We start from the raw sequence: 6,318 nt of genomic DNA on the forward strand, positions 1-6,318 counted from the left end.
TAGAATGTGTATTGTCGTATCTGACACCTTTGTCGGTTTCATGGTTCGTATAACGTATGTTATAAATTCGAAGGCTCCTTGCCTTATTCCTCTGTATTTCAGTGTGCTACTTCCTCCGTTAACAAAAACTTCGTGATGGAATTTTGAGGGGCTGATTTGGGCACAAACTGCCGTCATACGAGTCGGAATCACTTTATTGGCCTTCCCTGGCATGCCATGACAGAGGTACGATGCAAGGAAAGCGACCTTTCACAACAAACCGAGCGGAATCGATGGTTGCGCTGTGGAAACATAGGTGATGACAGTTATGGCGAGCGAAACTGAAATACCACTTCTCCGAGGGGATATTACGCTGCTCGGCCTCTCTACCACTTTAGCACTGAGTACGTTGGAGAGTGATAGAGAGCGATAAAACGGAGCAGCGATCCCACACAATGAGCGAGTGAACAAGGAGCTGCTCGGATCGCACGGCTCAATGAAAATAATTCTGAACTCAAGTTGTTGTTCAACCTGCGCAAAGCCCAGATTCGAATGCTGATGACCATGCATTCTTTCAGAAGTCTGCAGTCCGATGCGAGTCTCGTGGCTAAAGAAAGTCGACTGGACTAGCTAGCCGCTGCCGTTCAGTGCTGGAATCCATTAGAGAAATTGGAATCAGTTTGGCTGTGCCTTTACTCCTCGTTTCGCGGAGTTCTGGAGAGCGAAGATGAAACCAGGGAGTCGTAAAATATTTTCACGACTCCCTGGTGTAAACGAATAATCGCCATCGCGGCGGATCACGCAGCTTGAAAGCAAACTTACTTGAACGACGGCGACATCAAGCGGAGTGTGATCAAAGAAGCCGAGTCAAGGCTGAAACGAGCTGAACAACGACTCAAGACAGATGACGACTCGCGTACAGCAGATGACGACTCGCGTGCAGCAGATGACGACAGCGACGCAGGTCAAAAATGAATCGAGCGAAAGCGACGCAAACTGAACTCTCTGCTCATTCCGCGAACAGTTTTTCTTGTAAAGTCGCTGTACATAGGCTGAATCACCTTCGTCCAGTGATTTGCAGTCGATACAAACTGTTCTTGACCTGTTCTAAGCGTTTTCATCTCCATCAAAAATCCATCACGAAGTTTTTGTTAACGGAGGAAGTACTTTGTGTGTGTGTGTGTGTGTGTGTGTGTGTGTGTGTGTGTGTGTGTGTGTGTGTGTGTGTGTGTGTGTGTGTGTGTGTGTGTGTGTGTGTGTGTGTGTGTGTGTGTGTGTGTGTGTGTGTGTGTGTGTGTGTGTGTGTGTGTGTGTGTGTGTGTGTGTGTGTGTGTGTGTGTGTGTGTGTGTGTGTGTGTGTGTGTGTGTGTGTGTGTGTGTGTGTGTGTGTGTGTGTGTGTGTGTGTGTGTGTGTGTGTGTGTGTGTGTGTGTGTGTGTGTGTGTGTGTGTGTGTGTGTGTGTGTGTGTGTGTGTGTGTGTGTGTGTGTGTGTGTGTGTGTGTGTGTGTGTGTGTGTGTGTGTGTGTGTGTGTGTGTGTGTGTGTGTGTGTGTGTGTGTGTGTGTGTGTGTGTGTGTGTGTGTGTGTGTGTGTGTGTGTGTGTGTGTGTGTGTGTGTGTGTGTGTGTGTGTGTGTGTGTGTGTGTGTGTGTGTGTGTGTGTGTATGTCATTTGTTTACTAGGTCATATTGGTGTGAAGTAAGCCATGACTAGTGGTTGTGTTCTGGGAGCATGCTGTCATCTGACCAGTCAAGAAACACTGCCTGAGAATATGGTAGTGTTTGGCGAGTGCTACCAGCGTCGAGTGCAAGGTGATAAACCCACGGTAAGCTTTGCGTGCCTTTTGTGTGTGTGTGTGTGCGTGCATGCGTCGGGTGTGTGTGTGCATGTGTGTGTGTGTGTGTGTGTGTTTGTGTGTGTGTGTGCCATATGGTGCAGTGGTATGTGCAGCGATTTCCAATCCATGGGTTGCGGGTTCGATTCCTGACGATTATGGTCACACACGTATTTCTTCTCTTTCTCAGACTCCTCCTGACTTTTCTTTCATTCTCCTGGGTGGTTACCAACAGCCAGTGCATGCTGGAGTATGTGGTGTGATGTGTGTGCGTGAAAAAAAATGAAAAGACCGAAAAGTAGGGATTCACTGGCCAGAAAAAGCCACTTCATAGCTCTGTGGTGTAGACCAGGTTGAATAGTGGCAGTTAATTCTTCAGCCTTGCAAGCTTTTGAATGGTGCAACACCATCACAAACTGCTATGGCTTCTGCTGTAGCATCGCTATCATCGCCTCCGGCGAGGGGCGTCAAATGGTCAAATGGTCAAATGGTGTGTGTTTCACACATACCTGAGTCTTATTGAGCCAGTTCTCATTTGCACTTGCACGCAGGAGATTTAGGTTGAAAGGCACATTTTCTGTTTGCTACCTCCTCTCCTTCTCAGTATCATTGTATTCTTGTCTCCAAGAAAACTGTACCTCTTCTCTAGCAGTAATACACTATCGCGTTGGATTTCTTGCTCTCTCTCGTTCTCTCTGTCTCTCTCTCTCTCTCTCTCTCTCTCTCTCTCTCTCTCTCTCTCTCTCTCTCTTTCCGTGTCCAGCAGGCACCGACATTACAGCTGGACTTCCTAACAAAGATATTGCCAAACTACCATCACCTGCAGACGTCACAGTCGGCAGCACCAGCAGCAACATCTTGACCAAAGGTATCCTTGCCGCATCCACCTTGCGTGGCCCTGTGTTTTTTTGCTGCAAACCCGCATTCGCTGAACACGAGTTCTAACATGTAATTGACTAGATGAGATTACTGATTACACTATGGAAACCTATCAATTTCCTCTGCATGTTCTGCTGCGTAACATGTTATCGTGTCTCATTCTTTCACCTGCTGATCATATAGCACAGATATTGTTTTAACATTGTACTCAGCAGAGTAATGCTGGTGTGTGTATTTACACACAGCTAGATCATTGTCACATTCATGTGCATTGTCTGACTCGATGGTTTATATAATTATGCACCACAGGCTGATATGGGTAACCATTCATGACATCTCTCCAGAGGTGTGTTGTACACCCATTTCTAACCTATTGCTTGGATATGCTGGTTCTAGGCGGTATCCCGTTACTAGGAAATGCCCACGCAAGGCTACAATCTCTGTTTCTAGGAAATGTTGGTTCTAGGCCGTAATAATTATTAGGGCTCAAACGGTTAGTCCGATTAACCGGTTGCAGACCGGTTACGAAGAATTTACGGTTAACCGATAAAGATAACGGTTACACAGTAACTTTTCAGTCAATTTTTTCAAGTATCAGGTCGTTGCAAAGTATGCACTTTCGCAGGCTGCCGCACGCGTACACAATTTCTGGGCTGTGAACTCGGTCATATCTGCTCTCTTGGTGTGAGAGTATGTATGGATGAGCATGCAAGAGAATGTACATGTGTGAGTTGTACTGGATAGGGTACATTTTTTGAATGAGTATAGTCAAATATACGGTTAAAAAAGAGTCTGCAGGATCGCCATGGCTTATAGGTTATAGCCGTCAGACCAACCGTTAGCTTAGCAGTTAACCGTTAGGGGTAAAACCGTGACCGTTTGAGCCCTAATTATTATGCAGTTGGCATCCCTCTGAGGCTCAGTCTGGCATGCTGAAATTTTCAAGTCGACGCTCCACGACTGCCTTCTATATTTGGATTTTGTTGATGTGGCAAACAATTGCCGCTGCTTTTAACACTGTAGTTAACATACACATGATTTGCTTCTTATCTGGACAGTGTTTTTGTGTGCTATTCTGACATGGTTCTTGTGTCATGTGGTCAAGAACACTGATTTTCTACTGTTCTCCATTGTGTGTGCGTGTCTGTGTGTGTGCGTGTCTCTGTGTGTGCACAAGTTGCTATGTTAGACATACTTGTAGCTGTTCGCTATCATCGCTTCCGTAATGGGCATGTCTGAGTCTGAGTGTGTGTGTGGGGGGGGGGGGGGGAGGGGATGCCTGTTGCCAATTTGTGTGTGTGTGTGTGTGTGTGTGTGTGTGTGTGTAGGAGGGGGGGGGGGGGGGGGGGGAGGTGCTGTGGCTTGTTTCAGAGTGTGTGTGTGTGGGGGGGGGGGGGGGGGGGGCTATTCAATGTGTGTGCCGGGGGGGGGGGGGCTTTATGCAGTGTGTGTGTGTAGCTTTCTGGACAATCCGATCAACGATATTTCCGTGGCCAATCAGGGGCGTCGAGAAGGTATTTTAGGGTTGTACGATCAGCCATCTAAAGTACAATGGAGCCACGAGTTGGGGTGGCTTCTCTGAAAAAATTCCCAAATTAACAGCCCAGATTAGTGCTTTTTATTGATTTTAAGGTGGCAGACTACCCAAAAATTCGCTGAAAAGTCGAATTTGTATATTCATATCGAGTGCTACATCAGTTGAAAGAGCACGAATAGCTGCAAATTCTCTGTAAATTATGTCCCGATCTGACCAGCCGTTCAAGAGGTATGGCCGAAAATGTGCCCTTGCAAGGAAAGTTTTTTTGTTGCACGCTCTCATTTGTTGGCAGCACTGTACATGTATTTGAATGTGAGCAGACCGTGCGCAACTTTTCGTATCATGGAAACACGCGAAAGTGTGCAGAATTTTGCGCAAAGTCCAAAAAATCACGTTTTTGAGCCACGTATTGGGCTGCACGGCGGTGGGCTTCGCCCGCCGCCGGCGCCGTGCAGCAGGACTTTTGCCAGCACCCTCGTGACGTTGCAGATAATATAAATTATGTGGCTTGATTATTGTAGTTGACGTTGATTTAGTGACTTTGGCAAGTTTGAGTCGTGTCAAGAAGTCAGGTGGGATTCTGTACTGCTATAGGCAGTAGCGGAACGTGAGTGGTAGTCTTTGCCGGTTTCTGAGGGTATCCTGGATTTAGTGTGCAGCGCTGTGGAAATGGCTTGCTGTGGACGTCCCAGCACTGGATGTTGTATCAAAGGTACGACCTCGTAGCACGTGTTAAACCTAAAAAAATTCAAAAATTGACTTGGGTCTGTGGGAGTCTGTGAGAGAACGCCCACTTGTTCCGTTGTGAAAGATTCCAGGGCCACGTTGAGGGGCCCTACCCCACCACCCATGGCTGCTTCTGGACTTGTTTTAGGTTTGGGTCCCGCGCACGGAGAGAATGGGCCAGAAAATGTGAAAATAATTGTAAATGCTTCTGTTTGGCTCCTGGGTGGCTCGCACACCGTGGCACTATGCCGGAAATTTGAGTTTTTCCGGCCTGTAAAGCCTGTCAGTGAGGCGCAAGAACTTGTAAATCATGTCCTGAGGGCCAGCATAGTGGCAGGACTGTGGTCAAAATTTCACTCAAATCCATTGAGAAACACCAAAGTTACGGTCAATTGAATGCCATATGAAATTTATGGGTAGGCTGCCCCCTTAACAGGATACCCTGGACAAAGGTGGTATGGTCAATATCGGAGTGACCGTAGCGTGTTCGACTCCCCTGCCAATACAAATACTACGCATATCCCATCACTGTTCCGAATCTCAGTAAAGTTATATCCCGGGGCAAATAGAACTTGGTATCGGTTTTTCTGATTTCGTGTCAAATTCCTATGAAAATTGTCTAGATACCGCATGGTGATGATGTGAAAGAAGTCGGAGAGCGGTCCAGGGCAATCAGATGCAGTTCAATTATAGCTGCTACATGTATTGGAAAATATACATTTCATGTACACACGAGTCACAGAAAAACCACGCGTCTTGATTGTCGTAACTTAAAGTTTCATGCCATATAGCAATCTTCAGACAACTGATTACAGTGATGCACAGCTAGTATGGTATTTATACAGCAGCATAGGAAGGAATCTGTGAAGGTTTGAGGTCTGGTGGGTGCAAAAGTCCTGGATGGAAAATGTGCCAAACATGTCATGTACATGTACAAAAAGGGAGAGGGGAAGCGGTGTGGAAAATCTTAGTTTCACGTATTACCACTAGTGCTGGGTCGGGTAGCAGTTTCTTCGGGTACCGGGTTCGGGTAGTTTTCCACGTGTAGCACGGGTACCCGATAGGGTAATGTTTCCATGGTAACAGCACAATGCACCCCTTCCCTTACACACTTGGTAGACATGCGGAGTATTTTGTGTACGAGTGCACTGTGGTGTACATCATCACGGTCGTTTGCGACTTCGGGTACTATTCTGTTACCGTCTACCCGAGATCCTCACGGGCAGCACGGGTACCCGACTACCCGTTCTGTCTCCCTATATACTAGGGAGGTTTAGTTCCCACGTAACGGAAACGCGTACGTGGGTGATCCGCGTAAAGTGGATGAAGGGCACCCACGTTGCAATGTTGTGTTTAGTCACACGG

General features: G+C 47.1%; 1 long non-coding RNA gene across 1 annotated transcript in view; it reads left to right on the plus strand.

Moving 5' to 3' along the window:
- Positions 1-3,815, plus strand: part of LOC135824633 (uncharacterized) — a 7,484-nt gene extending 3,669 nt beyond the window's left edge. The window contains exons 3-4 of the long non-coding RNA XR_010554894.1: positions 1,660-1,802; positions 2,578-3,815. This is a non-coding gene — a long non-coding RNA (uncharacterized LOC135824633). The remainder of the gene's footprint in view (positions 1-1,659; positions 1,803-2,577) is intronic.
- The last annotated feature ends 2,503 nt before the right edge of the window (positions 3,816-6,318 follow it).

Source organism: Sycon ciliatum, chromosome 9, assembly GCF_964019385.1.
Source record: "Sycon ciliatum chromosome 9, ocSycCili1.1, whole genome shotgun sequence".
NCBI lineage: Eukaryota > Metazoa > Porifera > Calcarea > Leucosolenida > Sycettidae > Sycon > Sycon ciliatum.